Raw genomic sequence first — 23300 nt, 5'->3', positions numbered from 1 at the left:
ACCAAAGCTCCCTGCACTGGCTGGCTGGTTTGTCTCAGGACTGCAGCTCCCTGCTCCTGTGTAACCTGACAACACCTGGTAAGGACCAGAGGAAGGGGACAGGTCACCACTGCAACTACCACAAAGATCAGGACCTGTCAGCTCTGCCTTCTCTGCCTTCGTCATGGAAGCCAGAGAAGGAATGAAAGTGCAGGCTGTGGCTACCTGCGGGGGCCACTGACTGCGGTTAAGGTGACTCAGTAGAGACAGCACCAGGCTTTAGGGGCAGAATACCTCGGTTGAGGTCTGTCTCTTACTAGCCATGTGGCCCTGAGCCTTGGCATGTCGGTAACATGCCTGCAGCAGGGATCTGGCTGGAGTCCACAAGGAGGTAAGGGAAAGCCTTTTATGACGACACAGTCTGAATCCAGCTCTGCCACTTATCAGCTGTGTGCAACTTGGAAATAGGGGTGTCAACCCATCTTCCATCTCAGGGGTTGTTGTGAGGATTAAAGGGGATAATATAAATAAAGAGCACAGCACATTTTTAAAAATAATGTAATAACCGTAGTGTTTAATATGAGTAATAGCAGGAAGCATATAGCTCTATGAGATAGCCCCAGGATAATTGTAGAGCACAAAAAGAAAAACTGACAACCATGCAGAGCCGCATATTTGAGCAACAAAAAGGATGTAAGCTACTGAGCTCATTAGTTTAATGTGAACAGAAAAGAATATTCACCTTTCAAAAAAAGTTCTAAAACACAAAAAGTCAATAGATTCCAAAGCCAAAGCATCTTAAACTCCTTTTTTTGACCAGGAGATCAGAGACTCTGAACATAGTTCCTCAGATGGAATAAAGATGATACTATTTTATTATTCATTTAACAGTCAACACTCTTGTAACTAATTTTATATTTATTACCTCAAAGAAAATACGAAACAAGAAAATCTCCTGAAATACGGGAGGTGTATTTTTCAGAATTCTAGGCAACCTCACGCAACCATCCCACCTCCGGTAACTGGGCTTGCTGGCCTGAGTGACTATATAACCCCTGCTGGCAACGAGTAAGGGGCTAACTTCTATGAATTCTGGTAAATGCTTCCAGATTAGTAATGGCCCTACGGCCAAACGTTTTGGGTGGTGGCATTAATCTGTTTTGGCAGATTTCACCCTCTGAAGAGTAACTGATTCATAGGGACTATAAACTGACTTGAGAGCAAAGAATAAAATAGTAGGAAGACTCGAACTGAAAGTGCCTCTAACAGAGGTTTCTCTCTCTTTCAATTTTATTTTTTAGATTTTGCTTATTGATTTTTGAGAGAGGTGTACGAGGGAGAGAGAGAGAGGGAGAAAGGGAGATAAAAAGAGGGGGGAGAAGCAAAAAGAAGCATCTACCCGTAGTAGTCGCTTCCTGTATTTGCCTTGACTGGTCAAGCCCAGGGATTTGAAGCAGCAACCTCAGCATTCCAGGTCATCACTTTATCCACTGCGCCACCAATTTTAAAAAAATATTCTAATTTTAAGAAATATTCCAATTTTAAAAAGTATTCTAAAACCATCACATCGCAGCCTACTGTGGTAGTGCTAGAATAAAACAGGCTCAACAGAGAGGACGGTACTCTGATCTCTGACTCACAAACCAAACTACACTTAGAGGGACTCCAGTACATTTCCCAAACTTTGTTCCATTTCCCTTTAATCCCAAATGATGCTCAAATGGCACGGTAGGCTGCCAATTTCTTATTCCCAAATGTTTTTAGCTGATAACTACCAAACCAAAAGACTAGTGACACACATACCATGCTTGGAGAGAAGCACTTATTTTAGACTATTTTGGTATTGAAAAGAATCATTCATTCATCCAGAAGGCATATTTATTAAGCACCACCTATGACTATGTGTAAGAAGTATAATTTATTCATTTTTCCTTTTTTTTTTTGCAAAGAAAAAAATGAAATATGGTTAACATTCCAGAAAATTAATCTCTTTTTAAAATGAACAATTCTGTAGTTTTCACTAAGTTCACAAAGTTGGACAACCATCACTACCCTATAATTCCAATATATTTTCATTGCCCCCCAAAGAAACCATGTACCTGTTAGCAGTCACTCCCATTGCCCATCCCTCTCCCCAAGACCCTGGCACAAACTAATCTCTATGCTGTCTCTACAGCATTCATTCATTCTATTACCTTTGAACACCTTCTCAGACAAACTAATCTCTACGCTGTCTCTACAGCATTCATTCATTCTATTACCTTCGAACACCTTCTCAGCACCAGGGTTGCTTTATGCACAGAGGGACAGACTGGTGAACAAAACAGGCTGTCTCCCCTAAAGGAGATTTTCTTCTAGTGACTACATGTATTTCACTGAATTAAAAATAATATGCAGGGGCGGGGAGCAAAAGTAGGTTCACAGTTATTCATATGGACAACAATACAATAATAGCCTGACCAGGCAGTGGCGCAGTGGGTAGAGCATCGGACTGGGATGCGGAGGACCCAGGCTCGAAACTCTGAAGCCGCCAGCTTGAGCATGGGCTCATCTGGTTTGAGCAAGGCTCACCAGCTTAAGCCCAAAGTCACGGGCTTGAGCAAGGGGTCACTCAGTCTGTTATAGCCCCAGTCAAGGCACATATGGAAAGAATCAATGAACAACTAAGGTGCCGCAACAAAGAATTGATGTTTCTCATCTCTCTCCCTTCCTGTCTGTCCTTATCTGTTCCTCTCTCTGTCTCTGTCATACAAACAAACAAAAATAAATACATAAAAGAATAAATAATAATACAAGAATAAACCTTGTGATTCATGTGCTCACAACTATACACCTGCCTTTGACCCACCTTGTATATTTAGTAAGAAGAAAATACAATATGCTCAGTCTGACAAAAAAGAGAACCCCCACATATGCGCACACACATACACGTGCCATGAAATAAGCAAAATAGATCCAACCATCTTTCTTATCAAATTATATTTTCTAAAAAAATTGATGTGTGAGAATTTCCCCTTCTCTTCTCCTCTAGGTTCTCTGGGAGGGTTGCAAGAATCAAACCAAATAGCTAAAGAGCAAGAGGCAGGACTTTAAGCACAGCCTGGGCCATAGTTAAACGGGGCGGTTACAGTTCAGAACAAACAGAGGTCTTTCCTCATCTTGTGTTCACGTGCCTTATGCCAAAACCACCATCTGAGCCCGGTCACTGGCTTAGGACTTCAGCTTTAACCCCCAAAGAATAAGCTTCTGACAAAGGCAAAATCATTATTCAAAATAGCAGTTTCCAATGAAAACTTCTGAGCCCCACCAAGGCTATGCGGTCTCTGTTTTTGGCAGGACATATGAAGCAATGTCACTTTCCATTTTTAAAGGCAGAGTTCCCTGTAACACGATGTGCAGGATTTGACCTCCTGGATGTGAAATGCCCTGACCAGCTCACCTTCAAAAAGTTTTGCGGAAGCTCAATCACTGTTCCAAACTGACCAACTACTTCCACTTTTATGATAAACTTGATGCAATTCCTAAAAGAGACATTACCAAAAGGTACATATGTATCGCCACATCTTTATACAGCAATATCTTCCAACTGTGTAAACTGAAACATAGGAGAAAGCGAAGAAAGAGATTTAGTGATGGGATTGAGTCTGGGAAACAGCGTCTTTGTTTAGATCTAAAAAGGCCATAAGGCCGAAGTGTTTTGTGTAATTAGAGTGTTTTGTGTAATTTGTCATCCAAATGAAATACTTTTGAGAGTGAAAGGGGAACATTTAACAAGCTGAGACAGCAGACAGAAGTCTGGAAAGTACCCGACAGATGAGGATAGACATGTGGCCACTCTGTGCATGGGCATCCTGCCAGGTCCTAAGCGAGAATCAGCTCCCCAGGCCAGTTCCCCGAGCTGACAATCTGGAAGGGCAGAGCAGACACTGTGTATTACATGTCAGAAAGGGCTAATGATAATTAAGGGATAATCTCTTCTGATTGCTCTTCAATGCTTCTCAGATAGGCTCAAGTTACCCTGAATGCTAAAAGCTGTTTTAAATCAAATCTTGTAACACCAAATGAAGGAGTTTATAATGAGGACAAGTCTGAAATAAACAAGTGTAAGTACAGGTTAGTGAGAAGATGGCAGGTCAACATTTGTATGTGTGCATGCATGTGTGCACACGGGTAAGTGGGGAGGCACAGCAAGGAAGGAAGGTGGGGTAACTTTATTTCTTCTAAAAGAATTAGAGGCAGAGGCGGGATCAAAGGGACCAGAGGGAAAGTGAACAGAGGGAAAGGGGAGGAGAGGATGGGATCAGAGAAGGGAAAGAGATTGGTGAAGTTTTATATACATAACACAGCCTTATAGAGAACAGGACAGCTAACCCTGGAGGGAAATGGGAGAGCGTTGCGAGGAGGGGGGCAAGAGGGATGGTGAGGGGAACACGGGGCAGGGGAGGATGCATTCGAGGGGGAGGGGGACACTAGAATCTATGTAAACTCAATAAATAAAAACAAATTTAAAAAAAGTTGGCCCTGGCCAGTTGGCTCAGTGGTAGAGCGTCGGCCTGGCGTGCAGGAGTCCCAGGTTGGATTCCCGGCCAGGGCACACAGAGAAGCGCCCATCTGCTTCTCCACCCCTCCCCTTCTCCTTCCTCTTTGTCTCTCTTCCTCTCCTGCAGCCGAGGCTCCATTGGAGCAAAGATGGCCCGGGCGCTGGGGATGGCTCCTCGGCCTCTGCCCCAGGCGCTAGAGTGGCTCTGGTCGCAACAGAGCGACGCCCCGGAGGGGCAGAGCATCGCCCCCTGGTGGGCAGAGCGTCGCCCCTGGTGGGCGTGCCGGGTGGATCCCGGTCGGGCGCATGCGGGAGTCTGTCTGACTGTCTCTCCCCATTTCCAGCTTCAGAAAAATACAAAAAAAAAAAAGTTTATGCAGCTTAATCATAGCATCTTTTTATGTCATTGTATTTACACAAAAAAGTTCTTAAATAATTTCCTGTAAAAAATTCAAACAGTAAGAAGGGCATGAGACTGAAAAGGGAAAGTCCCCTCCCACGTCCTCTCCACTCTCATTTGTACACATGGGAATGTGCCGTCCGTACATAAAAGATAAATAAACAAATAAATAAAAGTAAAAGAATTAGTGACAAATACTTAAAAGCATGACAACTCAGTCCTGACCAACATAAAAACAATAGCTCACGACTGCAAAACAGAACACAGAAGGTTTTTTGGGTAAAAACAACAGCCTTTTTTCACAGCCTTTTTCTTATTTTTTTCTGATAAATCAAGGATATAATTAGTTTTCCTAAACTGCTCATATTTCTGAAGACTTTTGCCTGTAGAGAAGCTTTCTCTAAAATAATGTTTTGGTACTTTAATAATGGTCTTGGCCTCCTTTATTATCTCAGGCCTCCTTCAGGCTAAGTAAAAGAAAATTACGATAAGGCTATAAATTCCTTCTGTTTTAAACTCTTACATAACAAGCTTATAACTGATAATACAAACACACAAGTTAATAAATCCAAATAAATCACATTAATTACCCTGGTACATATTATTGAAATTAGATGTATACACTGTGACCTGGTTCTTTTGAGCTTGGCCTCCCAGTTTTATTGTATTTTATGTGATGACTCAATTCTCCAACCACTTTTTCCTGTCCAGGCTCTCCATGCAGCTTTCACTGTCACAAACACTGCCTCAGATTGTCACGTGGCCTTGCTGTGGCTGGAAGGCATCATTTGTAATTATATTCACCTCTACTTTTTGAGTCACTATTAAAGAAAAACTACCTAATGCCAGGGACTAATATCACAGGTATCATTGTGGGCACGGGGACATCACAGCAGTATTTACTTTAAGGTAGTCACCTATAGAGTATAGAACATACTTACATTACATTTGTTTTTAAATTATCAAAATGAATTTCACTAGAATTGTAAACTCCATGAGGTCAGGGATTTGGGGCTGCTTTGCTGACTGAGGTGTTCCCAGCACTTAGCAGAGTATATAGTAAGCACTCATTATATATTTATTCAGTGAATGAAAGAATGAGTGAATGAATGAAAAATTCTCAAAGGTTACTTATGTAACCATAACAAACATGTCCACATTCTTCAGTCCCCTGAGACCTGAAGGTAGAACAGGCAGAGTCTTGCCAATTGGCCCAATGACTGTAAGTATACCCAAGAACGACAAAACTAAAATTTTTCAAAGTACAAACACAAATAATATAACTGACACACATCAAGGATCACCAAGAGATGGTGAAATTTTAAAGAAAGATCATTAGAGAAGAAGACATTCATATACTCTTAGAGTTCCACTCACCAAGTGACTAATAGTACAATGAAAAAGATGTATCCTACAAGAAACAGATTTGGTAGACCCCACTCTAAAAGAATTTTTTTGTTCATACATATCCTCCTAGATTTTATAGTCAACACTATGGGGGAAAAAAAGCATTGGTATACAAGCAAATGGACTGGTCTTCCTCAAGAATATCAGTGCAGCAAAGACTGCTTCTTATCCTCTGTCTACTGGCAAATAATTGCTTTGGATTAACAAAACCCAACAGTGGCTCCAAGATGGTACAATAGAGTAGGACAGAGGAAGAGGGGAGAGGGAGAGATGGGACCGATATCATATTATCAGTGGTGGGATTCAGCCGGTTCGCACCAGTTCGGCAGAACTGATATCTAATATTTTGTTGGGTTTGGTCAACCAGTTGTTAAAATGGCTCTTGTAATTAGGGTTCTCTCTAAGGTGGGGACCTGAGTAGCCGCCCAATGTGGAAACCACAAATTTACATTCCTTACTCTTTTTTAATGTTCATCTGTGCAACAGCGTATTCTAAGCACCCATAGCAATGTTCACTTCATCCATAGGTGAAAAAAATGCCAGTGAGGACACCAATCAAGAAGCAATATGGGAATATCTTAAATAACAGTTTTATTGTTTTTTGTCAGGTATTATGTAATATTTTTTTCATTAATATTTTAAAACTCTTTCTTATAACATAATCTAATGTTGTGTATCCCTATTGTTCTTATTTAAGTATTAAGTGCATAAAATAAAAACTACCTTTAGGTATATTGTTTTTTATACTTAAAATGGTCATTAGGGCAGAGAACCAGTTGTTAAATTATTTGAATCCCACTACTGTATAAAACCATATACTTTTTGATATTCCCCCCCCCAAGTATTTTGTGTTCATTTTTGACTTACTAAAGTAAAGTGTTAATAGGACAACACTCGGTCTCCTTGTGCCAACCAAGGTCCCATGGAAGGCAGCACCAAGTAGTGGTTAGAGCTGAGCCTCCAGAGTCACAGCTCAGGTTAGAATGTCAGGCTTGTCTCTTACTGATTGCAGCAGTCAGTAAATTTCATGAGTTGTTTAAGCCTTAATTTCCTTATCTGTAAAATAGGAGTATTACCACTGGCTCCCTCTAAGGGCCTTTGTGAAGTCATTCACGTAAAGCACTTAGTCTGTGCTTGTCACATAGTCAGAGCTAAATAAATACTGTTATTATTAGATTATGCCTAGAAAATATTAGTGCTAACAAGGCAGCACGGGGTAAGAAACAAGCAACATCTCCTATTTTTAGATTACTCTGACCATAGTAGATTCTCACATAATTGGAAGTATGTTATACCACAAACTACCCCACCACTCATTGGTAATTCCCCAAGAACATTTAGTTCCATATTTGGAAAAGAAATAACAAAATCTTATTAATTATAACAATTGCACTGTTGGCTGCAAACTCAGCCAAAAAAAAAAAAAAAAGAAATCTCTATCAAGGTAGAACCTGCTACAGTGATGAATTAATATACTCGTACAAGATTAGGTTTCATCTTAATCAATCTGGTTTTCTCTTTTATTTTTTAATTGAAAGAAATTTTTAATTCATAGCATCATTAAATTTTTCAAAAGGAAACGGGGCAGAGGTGAATCAGAGAGCAGAACTATAACCAATACTGACAGCTAACTTCAAAATATCAAAGGGGCTAAGAGGGCAATTCAGAGATGAACAGTGACGGCAGCTGGAGAGGTGCAGAGCGGCCACTGCTTGGACAAGTCCTATTTAAGGCACTGGTTTCCGTAAAGACGGTACTTCCAACATGCTACTTCAACATACACCAGAAAAAGAGGGCACCAAGGAACAGTTAGATACCATTATCTTCCAGAGGCCCTGTGGGTCTTCTCTTTCTTAGAAGCAGTAATAGAGACCTAGAGGATAATTACATGCAATTACCTGAATTAAAGCAAACTCAGTTAAAGAGCACCCATACTGAGAAGCTGGGCTTTGGTCACATTCCCACTAGGTATACTTTCCCAACGTTGAGCCCCAACTATCACCTTCCTTCGTCCCTCCTCCATAGCTGTAGCTTTCTGTGCCATTGCTAGTTTATATTTTCTCAACATAACCTAATGACTAATATTTACTTAGCTCTTTTTATGTGCAAATAGGTGGTAACCACAGTAGTATGCAATCTGCTTTTAATCTAACCTATAAACACATACTGTATGTGTGACAGAAGAGGCAGGCACTGTAATGAGTATAAAAACACATCAGATGTCCATTGTAGTTCCTCATTTAACAATTATTTTAATGTTTGTTCTTATTTCTTGCTGGGCACTGTACTGGGGAGGGGGAAAAGAAGTGACTGAGTAAAAGTAAGAACTATTCATGCCTCATAGGGTTCAGATTCTAGTGGCTGACTTATATCCTGACTGTAGAGAGCCCACAGAGGATGAAAAAGGAGAATACTTATGCACCATCAAGATGCCATCATGTAGAACCTGACTAAGCAATGATATATACTGGATAGCCAATAATGTAATCTAATCTAGTGAGTATGTGTATATACTTAAGATTCAAATATTTGTGATTAACAAATACTCCTATACACTCAGGGACACTTTAAGAGCCAGCGATATGGTTTAATAACAAACACAGCCCAAATCATGATACGTGTTTGCTGTAGGCTTGGGGAATTGCTGAGAATATGAAAGCATAATGGAAATTATACCTCCACTCTTCCGAAAGCCCCATCCGCCCCTATCGCTTAGCCATGCAATTGTCAACACCAAATATGTATTTGAGACTTAGACTCTTTCTACCTTAACAGTGGTATAATATTTATAAAATTTACCATTTTAACCATTTGGGAGTGTATAAGTCAGTGGTATAAAGTACATTGTGCAACTATTATTCCTTTTAAATCCTGCTTTCTTGCCAATGAGAAGATCATACCTTGGTGTGTACTGACATATTTAAAAGAGGCAATGCTAAAGCTCAAACCTCCAGATGTTTTACTATCAAGCTAAACACACACACACACACACACACACACACACACACACACACACACACACACACACACCTAGATAGGCCAAAACAGGAGCAGCAAATGTATTTAAGCTGTGCCTTTAATTGCTTGGTAGTATCTGCTGGAACGCATGGAAGGTGGGACTGGAAGCGTGCGAGCCACATATTGATCATCCCTGGACTAGTCATTTTAGCGCAGGTTCAGAAAAATGGCAGCGAGCTCCAGCTCTTTGACAAGCACACAGTCATAGGTAATATGATAGCTTGTGCAGCATCCCCAGCCCTCTCAGGCTGCTTGATGGCTGCCACATAAGCAGCTGGCCCAGCACCCACTGCTTCTCTAGAAACCAAGCAGTTTCTCTTGAGTCAATTTAATTCACTCAAGATACAGTGTATTCTTACTATGTGCAAGAGACACTGTTACAGATGCTGTAATAATGGATGATAAGTGGGATAAGTTCCAAACCCCTAAGAGTTTACACTGTATAAGGAGGTTAAGGAAGGAACTTGAGTAGCTATTGTGAGAGGATGGGTATGACCCATTTCGTGGAATAAGACAGACAAACATGGAGGTATGAAGGAAGGCAAGACCACCACTTATATTTGATTGAGGCTGATCTGAGCTAATAAAGGTCACAAGGCTGGAGCAGGTATAATCAGGCAGGGTGAGAGATAGACCAGATTCAGGTAGGGAAAGACGTGTGATCTATAGCTCAGGACAGAAAAGGACCTCGGCTGAGGGCAGATCCACTGACACAAAGAGAAGCTAAGGCTCAAGATGTGTCATTAGACGTTTTTAGCAAATACCTTCAGCCTCTATTTTTAAGGATATAAGATACAAACACGTTGGAGTCAGAAAGATCTGGGTATAAATCCTAAACCTCCACCTATTAGCTGGGGGACCTTAGGTAAGTTTTTCAACTTCTGGGAATATCATATCTATAAAACAAGGATAACAAGGTCTATCTTGATAGGCTAGGTGAAACTTACTGAGGTGCAGTTTTCAGAGCAGCTAGCCAAGTAGCAGCATAGGCAGGTATTTGATACATTTTGGTTCCTTTTATCTAAGGGGGTTCTAAGTAATGACCTGGACTACACAACCAAGTCTATCAACATTTTCTGCAACAAACACAGGATTTGTTGCTTTAAGCCAATTCCAAAGAAATTTAAGTCATGAAAGTCCCCACTCTAGTGGTGAAGAAAAAGAAATATATTACATAAAGGGCCATAAGGAAAGAAATTAGGTTCCTGAAAAGGAACCCACAGAATGAACCTTACTTTAGAAACATCCTCTCTGAGTGATTACACAATAGTCGCTCATGAAGGCTGAGAGGACCAGTGAAGCAACTGGCAGGTTCTCTGTAAGTGAGGGGAGAAAATATGAGGCTCAAAAATACTACAAACACATTTGCTACTTCAGCCCTGCTATTTACCAGCGGTGTGACCTTACACAAAATTGCCTAACCTCTCTGAATCTCTATTCCCTCAATCATGAAGGGTAGACCAATCTCTCTCTTACCTATCTCACTTGGGTGTCATGAGACTCAAACAAAATAACACACGTGGGCAAGCCCCGCCGCCATCAGGAGCCACACAAAGGCATGGCATCATTATTCCTGTCATCTCAGGGAGCACAGTGAAACCCCTGAGCCATCAAAGCAGCCTCCTCCTGTCTGCCCTGGGCTGAGATTAGTGCAAGCAGAAAAGCCAAGATGAATTTTTACCTGCTTACAAAATAAAATCTGCTTTAAGAAAAAGGTTGACCCTACACACACTCACATTTTAAATTCTGGTCCTTACTGATGTGTTTGTTCTGATCTGATTATTCACATTGACAGAGGTACTTGGGCTGCCCCTGTGGTGTGCAATACACACACACACACACACACACACACACACCCTTCTGCTTAATGACATAAATAACCATTTTTCTATTCCTTGTTCGCATAGCCCATAAAATTCCCTGACAAAAATTAAAATTCTTATTTTGTATTTTTGTGTAAAAAGTTACATAAAATCTCTAGAACACTAGAAAAAAAAATAAAAAGATTCCAAACATTCAGAAACAAGCAATTAAATACTGAACTGATAATAGTCTTCCCTTGACATCTTGCTCTCAAAGCCTGGTCTGTCTTCTGCAAAACTAGGTCCTAGTTGCTAGCTCTGCCTCTTCCTCTCTCCCCAAATTAGATCTAGCAGTTAGTACTGGTGCCTTGCAACTTCTCCTGAGGATGGTCTACTGGGTTTTTAAAAATTATTCTGTATGCCAGGGCAAAGCCTGGCATAAATTCTAGCCCCCATTCACCCTATAAATTGGTATTACTGACCTCAGAGAGAACATGAGGGGCTGAAGGCAGGTCCTTGCTAAGCTGAGAAAATGGGTGAGACTGAGAGACTGTCCCTGGAGACTGTATGTGAGACAATGTACCACCTCTTCCTTCTACAGCTGCCAGGAGAAATCCCCTGGGGCAAAAAGTGGCTGCAGGGCCCTGTCCTTGTCTTTACACCCACTCCATCTTCATGTGAAAATGCCCAAGGGAGGGGGTAAAATGTGCAAGCTTGGGCCAGTCTGGCTACACCAAGGAGTGGTACAGGCAGACAACCGTGAGGTTCCAGAAAGGAAGAGACAGGCTGAACAAGCAGCAGGGCACAGGCAGCAGAATTGGGCAGTGTTGTTGGGGTTTAATGAATGATCGGGGATTAAGTCTGAGCTCTGTCTTGTACTTGCTGTGAGGCAGAGGGTGAGTTAGATTACCTCACAGGGCTTCAGTCTTCTGATCTGTGAAATGGGGATGGGTGGGACTTTTGTTAATGATCAGTGCTTGGCACAGAGTGGGCATCAACCGAGTTATAGTTATCATCATCACAGCGAGGTAAGCTTAATTATAGACACTGAAAGCTGTGTGTAGGATCACACAAATAAATTAAATTAAATATAGCACATAAACACTGCTTCATGTAGCATAACCTTGTCTACCTTTAACATCACTAAAATTTCTTTCTGAAAGGTTACCAATTAGATTGTACTTGCCCAATCTACTCTCTCTCTCTCTCTCTCTCTAGTTTCTCATGTCCTTGACACTGTATTACTAGACACTATTTATCTTTCCTTAATTAGAGAAAATCTGTACCTCTTAATTTTTTGAAACTAGAGTCTCCTGGTTCTCCTGTGCTGCTTTGACTGCTCCACTGCCCTTAGCTGCCCTTGTCCATCTGGAGGTACCACCCTCCCCCCATGGCTGTGCTGTCTTTGGGTCTCCTGGCCCTCTATACTCTGCTCCTTGCCTATGTCCTTCATGTCCATTCTGGCATTTTCTTACTCTACTTTCTGAGCCATATCTCCTCTTCTGAGTGCGAGACCCCTTTTTTCCTAATGTCAATGATATTCCTCAAACTCAATTTGCCCAAAAGATATTTCTCAGACAAACTAGTGGCCCCTCCACTGCCCTACTGAGAATAACGCCCAATCAACCTTCCAGGTAACCAGCCTAGAAACTCTGAGTAAACCAGACATGCCAGTGACCATCACTCATTCATGGAGAGGCTGTATAGCACAGTGGCCCAGTATATAACCCTTGAGTCAAACTGTTCAGGTTCAAGTTCTGGCCCCACTACCCACTAGCTGTAGGATCATGGGAAGTTTATTCTCTGTATCTCAGTTTCTGCGTCTGCAAAAAGGTATAAAAATAGTCCCACAATACAGCATGGTCATGAGGGTCAAATGAGCCTATATAGCTCAAGTACTTAGAAGCATACCTGGAAAACAGCACTAAATGAGTATTGGTTATCATTACAACTATTCTTCATGAATATAATAGAAAGACTTGGGTGAGTTAGGCTCAGCAAGCTTTGTAGGTGAAGGTTTTATGACTTTTAATCTGCGTTCTACCAGTGAATAAAACATGGTGCTTGGCCATGGCTGGTTGGCTCAGCGGTAGAGCGTCGGCCTGGCGTGCGGGGGACCCGGGTTCGATTCCCGGCCAAGGCACATGGGAGAGGCGCCCATTTGCTTCTCCACCCTCCCTCCTCCCTCTCTGTCTCTCTCTTCCCCTCCCGCAGCCAGGGCTCCATTGGAGCAGGGATGGCCCGGGCGCTGGGGATGGCTCCTTGGCCTCTGCCCCAGGCGCTAGAGTGGCTCTGGTCGCCGCGGAGTGACGCCCCAGAGGGGCAGAGCATCGCCCCTGGTGGGCATGCCGGGTGGATCCCAGTCGGGCGCATGCGGAAGTCTGTCTGACTGTCTCTCCCCATTTCCAGCTTCAGAAAAATACAAAAAAAACCCAAAAAACAAAACAAAATAAAACAAAAAAACATGGTGCTTGGCAGAAATGAAGCAATTAATTGGAACCCAATGTTGGCTAGGATCAGAAACAAAGCATATTCTACTGTCTCAAATGGCAACCTCATAACTAGATAGATGTTGCCTCCTGCTCTATTAGAGCCAGAGGGTTCTTAAATGTCACCTGATACAGTGACCACCCAACCTGAGGAGCACTGAACCACCTAGGGAACCCTTCAAAACACACAGATTCCCCTGGCTCAGACTCTGAGGCTCTGTTTCACGAGGTATGGGATTGTCCCAGGAACCTGAGGGATGTCATTCACAACTGGGACCCACTAACTCAGTAAGTTCCTTTTGTGTCAAGGATGAAACAAAGACCCAGCAGAATGAGCCCACTACTCCCACCTCTCAGAGTAAGAGGCATTACAAGCTTTACACATGTCACAGATGTCTCCTCCAGTAATACCATCTCTAGAAAATGAAACAAGAAATGAATCCTACACCGAGGGCTTAATCTCTAAATGTGATTAAGCATGTCCATGTCTATAAGGCTAGGTAGGCATGGCTGGTTTGCATGAATTCTTCCAGTTGTAGAGAGAAGTACAAGTGACAGGTGATTCTGGCCTGTGAAGTCATTTGGTAACAACATCATACAAGGCCAATGCAAATGAAACTAAAGCCTGGTTTTATACTTCTTTATACCAAGCAGTTTTTTGGAATCTTCTTGAGACATGTTCTTCTATATGTCTGGGAACAACTTATACAAAGCTTAGGAACTAAATGCCTGTCAAGCTAAAGACTTCTCCCTGTAAGTTTCAGTCTGGATTAAAGATATAATGTCCTAACTGCTTATGGCAACCTCATGTAATGGTTGAAAATAGCCCATGCTCAGCTGTGATTCTGGCAATCACAGCACATAGCAACAGAATCTGTAATAATGACCTAATGACTCAAGTGTCCACACCCTTGGCAAGGCCAGGAGTCTTCTCCAAAGACTCTCCAAGGGGTTCCACTAGAAAGAGAAGGCCTAGGTTTTACCACTGAAGGGCCACTATCTGACATGATCTTTGGCTCAAATAGCCAAGTTATTCTTTAAAAATCTAAAAAACAGCAAGTTCTAGAGGGGCTCATAGGCACCCCACCCAGTAACCTACATTTTCCATCTCCAGTTGTTTTGATGCACCCTTTAGGTGAGTACTTTCCTCAGAACTGAGCTGAGACTACGATGAACTAGATGACACAAAGGTATCAGGGTGATTCTTTGGGTTGAAGTAGGGCCTCGTTTTCCTTTATTTCCACATGCCTCCTCCACTTCTTCAATAGATTTTATTTTTTTTCTTTCTCCCTTCTTCTCTTTTTTAAAATTTAAATTAAAAAAATTTTTTTTTGCTTAAGACTTGGTATGTATTGAAATGCAGAAATCCTTTGAAAGAATGGTACTTTTAGCTCTCGTACATCTTCTCAGAGGGGGTTTGATCAAAGAAAGCTTGAAGTATTGAAGAAAGAACAAGATTTAGGACAGGGAGTAGAAGGGTCAAAGACAATCTTCCCCAACCTCATAATTTTGCCAAGGTCTGACCCTCGCTAGGACAGCTAATTGTTCTCAATTTTACTGCACATAAAATTAAATTGGAGAAGGGTGCTTTCAAAATGCAGATTCCTCACCTCCAAACCTAGAGAGTCTGATCTGGATTTGTGGTGGGGCCCTGGAAGCTGCATACTAAAAGGCTCCTTGTCCATTCAGATGCGTGTGGGTGACCTCAACACTGGACAAAAGAGCCCAATCCCCTTGACGAGGTGAGAAACGAAACTGGTGGACGGTGGTGCCTTTGCTGGCTTTGTGCTCTTGAGTGAGTCACCTTCATGTTTTGGTCCTCCTATTGTGTGTTATAATACTTCTCTCATGTGATATCCTGAGAATGGCATAAGGTAGATGTGAATGTATTTTTAGAAATGTAAAGCAAACATAAAATGTAAAATAAAAATCATCATAATCCATTTTTTTCATTCTTATTCATTTATAACCCATATTTAGAACATGCTGGCAAACCGCTTTTGAGGGATTCCACATATGAAACAGAAAGTTCCTAGAGGCCCAAATTAGGACACTGAGTAGTCTCAGCCAGTTTTCGGTAAAAAGCAAATGGTCTCCAAAGATAATAAAAAGCAACATGAATTTACAACACAGTGGATTTTAAATGGTCCTCACCCCGCATAAGGATGAATAGGGAGAGGGAGGACATTCCACATGCTTACAGAGCAAACAGTGCTCATTCTTACTGAACCGAACAATTTTCTCAGACTAAGTCAAGATCATAAATGAAAAACACATTCAACTTTGAAACAATTTTTATAGTTCCAGTAATTTCTTTAATTCTCTGCTTTTATTAATTAAGGAAAATACCCACAAAGTAGCATTTTTCTTTGAGAGCTGAAGGGTCCTTGCTCAGTGCTGTTGCTGCCCTCATTGGAAGTTGACTAGGACCACCCAGCCCCACCCCCCAGAGCTCAGGTGAGGTGCCCCGGAGGTCCAGACCTGCTCTCACACTCCCACTTGAATCAGACCTGCCTCAGCGGGGGACAGACGTGACTGGATTTCAGAGAGCAGCCTACTGGAGTCAGATTTCCAAGAAATTACATCAACATTCCCAACAAAATTAAAAGGGTGTGACCAAAACTTGGTTCTAGAGCAAGGGTTTTAAAACAAAGCATAATTTACACAGTTTAAGGTTTTACAAATGTAAAGAAATATAGATGCAAAATTAAGTTTAAATAGACATCAACAATAAATTTTAAATGCTCCAAATTCTCTCCTGTCAAATTGGGACATGTTTTTCCAGATTCTTCTTCCCATTCTTCAAAGGAAAAATAGGTTCTGGCTAGCTTTTGTTATGGGTAAATAATTGCTAACAACCAAATCACAGTGATAAGCGGTTCTCAACCTGTGGGTCACGACCCCGGCGGGGGTCGAACGACCAAAACATAGGGGTCACCTAAAGCCATCGGAAAATACATATTTATATATGTAAACCCACAGGTTGAGAACCGCTGCCCTAGTGGGTCTCTTGCCTTCAAACGACCTTCATGGAGTTTACAGTCCAGGGATTTCTGGGTTCTATCTGTGCATAAAATAAATTCAAATTCCTTTCACTGCCTTTCAGGGCTCTGTACATCTGGCCCCTCTGACAGCGGGCCACCTTTCCCCTTCCCATGGTACTATTGCCACAAAGGCCATTCCCCAGGCTGGGGCCAGCTGCTCCTTCTGCCTGAATGCCTTCCCCCTGGTCCTTCCCAGGACTCCTTTCGGACATTGGGATCATCACCATTTAAAGTCTGTATTTTTCAGTGACACCTTCCCTGAACAGCCAGTGTAAAGCAACCATCTAACCACTCTTGATCACAATGCATTATTGAATTCTCTTCACGGGACTTAGCTTCAGCTGATATTTCTCTGGGACATTCATATTTTTATTTATTGCCTTCTTCCTGAAATGGAATGTAAGTGCCGTAAGAACAGGGATTTTGTCTGTATCGGCCACTGTGGTATCCCCAGTACCTAGAACTATTTCTGGTACATAGTTGGTCTGCAAATATATCTTGGATAAGTGAATACAAAAAACAATGAGGCTGCCTGATGTTAGGGCTCACTCAGCATATTAATTGGGCTTAGAGATGTGTCATTCACAGACTCAGTTTAAATTGCTGTCCTCTGCACGAGCTAATTTAGTTAAAACATAATTCAAACTTTTTCGTTTGTTCTTTGTCAAATTTAATATTAACCATAATTATTGTTAGAGAAGTGCTACAAAAGTCTGAAACATATCCCAACAGCTCTAAGAGATTTTGACTCAATGCACAACCATGAACTTGAATATATGAGTGTAGCATATGTTACTGGGCTTGAGTTTCATCACAGCCTAAATTACTCTCTAGAGATAAATTCAGCAGATTAATTCTTAAGAACATTATTGGGGCAGTATATCCAATGCTCCCTGATCATCTGAAAAGGTTTGTCTGAGTTATTTGGTAAGGGGATTACCTTGGATATGGGCAGGGGTGGGGAGGAGACACTGAAACATGAGCTACCATTTAAATGTGATTCTAGGTCTAGGAAAAAGCAATTTGTTAAGTACAGGTTATGTCAAATTTTTGTTGGAGCCTTTAAATGAGGTTACTATTTTTCTAGAACCAACTAAATATAGTTCACAGGCTTATAAGGTCAGAGAAGGGCAACAAGCAGACTGGTGATGTATGCAGCTATGTTGACTACAAACTGAGCTTCAGCCACAACATCCACCGAAAAGTGAAGAGCAGCTGTACTGGCTCCGATTTTGGCCATGGAGGTCTTTCTATTGCATAGGAATAAACTGCTTTTCTGACCAATGTACTTTAGAAGCTATTAGTTCTTTGAAAGGATGATATAAAAGGCAATTATGGGAATCCAATAAAAATAAAACTTAATATTTCTCCATTCTAATATGTTATCACCTTCCTCAGTAAGGACTAAGAGCCATAGATTTTATTATAATAAAAGTGAGTAAGAAAGTGATGTAAGCCAAACCACATAAACAAGCACCTCCTCAAGTGTATGGAATAGGAAAAATGAAACATACCGCCTTCTTTACCTGCCAACTAATTTCTAAGAAGTACCTGGCACTTTTGGCCATTTATATGAACTTACTCGTTAGAACTTAGCCAAACTATTTGAGAGAATGGAATAGGATCATAAGCTTTCAAAGCCCCCCCAAAAGAAAGAAATATGATGATTTTCTGTTCATGTCCTAAGGCATACCAATATCCATAAAAGCCAATGACTTTGCTTCTCATATTTATTTACTTACTAATGCCAGCCATTAAGTCCCTAAAGTTTATAATCCCGAGGCTAGTAGGAGAAAAACAGCACTGATGGGAGGGGGGGGAACTTGGATGAATTCAGAATTATTATTTTAAATAATGCCTTGGCTTTTGAGATTTCTACCTCAGTAATTCTGGTTGTCAGTACTTTAAATACCATCTAGTCGCTATTCAAAACCCTCCATACAATGCTGCACACTGCTGACCTATTCTTTATTCTGAATAAAGCTAATGTACTATGTGGGTCTTTCTTAAAGTACTTCAAAAGCAAATCATTAGTAAACATGTAAACAGAAATACACTACATTATTATTAACAAAAATATGGGCATTTTTAAATGAGAGTATTTTAAAAAATATTCTAAAATTACTGTTTTTTAAACTATAAAGGTTTTTTTGTTTTGTTTTGTTTTGTTTTTGTTAAAAGATGACACTGTCTTTAGGTCTGTTGTAGCTCAATGCAGTTAGACTCACTCTAAGGTTTTTTGTTTTTTTTTTTAATTTTTTTTTAAATTTTTCTGAAGCTAGAAACAGGGAGAGACAGTCAGACAGACTCCTGCATGCGCCCGACCGGGATCCACCCAGCACGCCCACCAGGGGGGGACGCTCTGCCCACCAGGGGACGATGCTCTGCCCCTCCAGGGCGTTGCTCTGCCACGACCAGAGCCACTCTAGCGCCTGGGGCAGAGGCCAAGGAGCCATCCCCAGCGCCCGGGCCATCTTTGCTACAATGGAGCCTCGGCTGCAGGAAGGGAAGAGAGAGACAGAGAGGAAGGAGAGGGGGAGGGGTGGAGAAGCAGATGGGTGCTTCTCCTGTGTGCCCTGGCCGGGAATCGAACCTGGGACTTCCGCACGCCAGGCCGACGCTCTACCACTGAGCCAACCAGCCAGGGCCCTCACCCTAAGGTTTTTATTGTTCCTTCTCTCTCTCTGTCATATTTTTCAAAAACATTTCTTCTGTTCTCTATCTCTCTGAAGAATATGCCCTCCTTTAACTGGCCTGCATGGGAAGGACTGACTTTCTCATTTTACAACAAATAGAGAGTCTTGGAGGGTGGGACATACTCGTTGAGTTGATCAGGACCAGCTCTCAGCCTGACCAGAATCCCTTCAACAGGACATGTACCATCAGGATGTCAATTCGTTGTTTATAATCCAAAGGTCTTCCCTGGGTGATGTAATGAAAAACTAAGTGAAAACTGTCTTACTGCCACATGAAACACAGACGAGAGATCACCGAATGAACATTCTGGAACCAAACTTTCCCTTTCTCAGGAGCAAAGTCTCTGTTTCCCTTCCATTATCCTCAGGGACTCTACCCTTCCCCCAAAGCAACTAAGAGAGATCCCACAGAAAGCAGCTTGAGAAAGGAACACAAATTAGTCCCACAACTAGATAAAAATAAAGTCCCAATCCCTTAATTTCATGTCACCACTCATTTTAGCAAAAGATATGACATGATGGCTCAAAGACAAAAGCACCAGTGTCAGAACGAGACACCTGAGCATGGTGGGTGGGTAGACTCTTCAGGGGACCCCAGTGACCTCACCCCTCCTGGTCATGCCTTTGTGTAATCCTCTCCCTCTGAGTGCAGACGTGACCTGTGACTTGCTCCTAACCAATAGAACATAGCAAAGTCACTCCCATGACTGTTATCGAGTGAGAAATTCTCCTTGCTGGCTTGATGAAGTAAGCACCCATGCTGAGAAGTCCACGTGGCAAAGAGCCGTGGGGAGGTTTCCAGTCTGCTGCTAAGACGAGCCCTCAGTCATGCAGCACCAAGGAAATCAATTCCACCAACAGTTTGAAGGGCAGAGAAACAGATTCTCCCTGGGTCATGCCTCCACAGGAGAATTCAGCCTGGTGGCCACCTGGACTGCTGTCTTGAGAGACCCTGAACAGAAGACCAAGCAAAGCTGTTGCCAGACTCTTGATTTGTGGAAACCATGAGATAAGAAATGTGTGTTTTTTCAAGCTGCTTTTGCAGGCGTCCCCAAACTACGGCCCGCGGGCCGCAATGCAGCCCCCTGAGGCCATTTATCCAGCCCCCACTGCACTTCTGGAAGGGGCACCTCTTTCATTGGTGGTCAGTGAGAGGACCACTGTATTTGGCAGCCCTCCAATGGTCTGAGGGACAGTGAACTGGCCCCCTGTGTAAAAAGTTTGGAGACCCCTGGATATTATGCAGAAATAGAAAAATTCACTGAGAGAAAAAATAAGGGTTATAAGTCCTCTTTTGCCCACCCTGAAAAGGAATAAGGGTCATTCTCAGTCTGGCTACAGAGCTCTTGACTGACGCCCCTTCCCCCTCCTCTGCAGACAGTCATAGGAGGAAACATTCGGAGAATGCCAGAGGGAGCCAGCTGAGTGTGTCAACCACTTTAAAGGGTGCCTATTAGCTTCTTAGAGGTTCTGGGTCCTACAGTGGAAAGCTTATCAACCCAAGAAGCTTCTTATGCAGACAATGAGAAATACGGGCACTGTGACATGCTTTAAAATCTTATTATACTATACAGGGAACCTCTAAGTAGCTTTACTTAAAATTCCTGGAAATGCAGAGCGGGAGACACAACGCGTTTGACTCCATCTGCCTATAGGTCTTGTTTTGCAACTTAAGTTTCCATTAAATCTCTATACCTGTGAGTTCATATCATAGTTCTGGAATAAACGTGAATTAAAAAGAAAAATGAATGCCTAACGTGGCCTTCTACTTTGTGTTTACAGGGCTATAAAACTTCATGTGTTAATTTCTACCTATGTTAATTTTTAATTAATTATATTTCTTAGACTTTTAATAATTTCATATAGCTTTTTTTTATAGGATGAAAATGTCAAAAACAAACCACAGGCTCTGGCCAGTTGGCTCAGTGGTAGAGCGTTGGCCTGGCATGCAGAAGTCCCGGGTTCGATTCCCGGCCAGGGCACACAGGAGAAGCACCCATCTGCTTCTCCACTCCTCCCCCTCTGAGCCTTCCTCTCTGTCTCTCTCTTCCCCTCCCGCAGCCGAGGCTCCACTGGAGCAAAGATGGCCCAGGCGCTGGGGATGGCTCCTCCGCCTCTGCCCCAGGCGCTAGAGTGGCTCTGGTCGCAACAGAGCGGCCCCCCGGAGGGCAGAGCATCGCCCCCTGGTGGGCAGAGCGTCGCCCCCTGGTGGGCGTGCCGGGTGGATCCCGGTCGGGCGCATGCGGGAGTCTGTCTGTCTCTCCCCGTTTCCGGCTTCAGAAAAATACAGAAAAAAAACAAAACAAAAAAAACCCCTACATAAGTTTGCTTATATAAAACTATACAAAAGGTAACTTCAGAATATGGAGCACAATTCATCAGCCTTATGGCCTTGGCCCAGGGCAAGTCACTTAGCCTCCAAGAGACACTATGGTGGAGAAGACAGAACCAGATCAAGTGAGTCCTGGGCTGGCACCTTCTAACTGCGTGACCTTGGGCCAGAACCTAATCTCCAGAACTCACTCTTATCACCTGAAAGCAGGGATTTTAACAGTTGCCTTACAGAGCTGTTATATGAAGACCAAATAGTTTATCCTTCTCAGGTTCCTTGGCCTATGCTGGAGATGCTATTCTATTGCTGTTGTCCTTCTGGGGCTCAAAAAGGATACCTTCTGTCTGAACAACAGAGGAGAGAAAAATAACCTTAAAAGGGGAAAGGGAGAGGAAAGCCAACACTAAACTTTTCTAGGTGAAGTAATGAGCTTTGCCTTTTAAAACTAAAATTCTCAAATGTGGAAAGAGATACATAATATATAAAATCTCTTTCCAATTATCAACTAGAAGCAAATACAAATCGTTACTGAACACTGCAACCGCTCCCCCATGTATGTCACGTACTTTAATATATGCGCTGCCCAAGCGGGCACTGTGCTACGTGCTTTGACGTTACTGAGTAAGGAGCAGCACGGGGCAGGTGCACAGCTGGAGCCGGATGCCAATGCTGCCTCTCCACTCCTGTCTCGGACCCTGTGGGCAGACACCTCAAGCTGCTTTTGCTTCAGTCTCCTCGCTTGTAATATGGCACTAATTATAGTCTGCAGTTCATGGGATTGTTTTGAAAATTAAATTAGCAAATACAGTGAAGTATTTATATCAGTACCTAAATATCAAGGACAATGATGATGACTACTACTATTTTTAGTCCAACTATCATTGGAGTTCCCAGTTCAAACCCACAGTGATTGGAAAGCAGATGTCTGATTTCCTGGTATTCCTGTTCATAACTGTCATTGTTCCTGTATAAAACAATCCACATGTATACACACGATAGGAAATAGACTTCTTGTTAGATACCTTGCGTTTGCCTCTACGCATCTCCTCTCCCCTGTTCTGTTCTGACCTTCCGCCTCAGTGGCTTCCTTATCTTCTGGCTTCTGGCTGGAGTTGGCCCCTGGGAGGCATTGGAAGGAGGTGAGAGAGGTAAAGGAAAGCGAGCCCTGCGTGTCTGTTCCTCTCATTCCCCCTCTCTTGGGTCACCAGGGCTGACCTCTCCCAGAGGCCACAGCTCCTGCCAGGTGGCCCTCTCTACAGCTACATCTACTCTCTCTAGAGTTGGATAACTGTCCCTGTCTGGGCCCTGCAGGCCTAGAGGGGGCAAAGGCTCCCCACTGTTGCAAGTCCCAGGATGTTTTACTGTCTCTGACTTTCCATAACTCTGAACATATGGTTTTAAATAGTCCCTTCATTAAACTAAATTACATGATTGTTTCCTTACTGGGACCCAGGTGGACACGTAAGTCAAGCTTTGGGACATATAGCCATACAAAACATGAAGAAAAGGTAGCACCTTGTACAACTTATATGTGTGAAAAAACAGCACAGAAGGCAAAGGCTCTCACCCAAAGCACTCTACTTCTAACTCTTC

At 42.4% G+C, this 23300-nt stretch overlaps 1 protein-coding gene across 6 annotated transcripts in view; it reads right to left on the bottom strand.

Annotated features, from left to right (window-relative positions):
• Positions 1 to 23300, bottom strand: part of APBA1 (amyloid beta precursor protein binding family A member 1) — a 230421-nt gene that overhangs the window by 165212 nt on the left and 41909 nt on the right. The window contains exon 1 of one of the 6 annotated variants that reach the window (XM_066257121.1): positions 22730 to 22797. The exons of the other annotated variants lie outside the window; for them this stretch is intronic. The gene's annotated coding sequence lies outside the window, so the exon portion shown is untranslated. Of the gene's footprint in view, positions 1 to 22729; positions 22798 to 23300 lie in introns of those variants that run through there. 6 annotated transcript variants of the gene reach the window in all.

This window comes from Saccopteryx bilineata, chromosome 2, assembly GCF_036850765.1.
Source record: "Saccopteryx bilineata isolate mSacBil1 chromosome 2, mSacBil1_pri_phased_curated, whole genome shotgun sequence".
NCBI classification, from domain to species: Eukaryota; Metazoa; Chordata; class Mammalia; order Chiroptera; family Emballonuridae; genus Saccopteryx; species Saccopteryx bilineata.
Note: the sequence above shows the minus strand (reverse complement) of the source record. Positions and strands in the feature narration are given on the sequence as shown.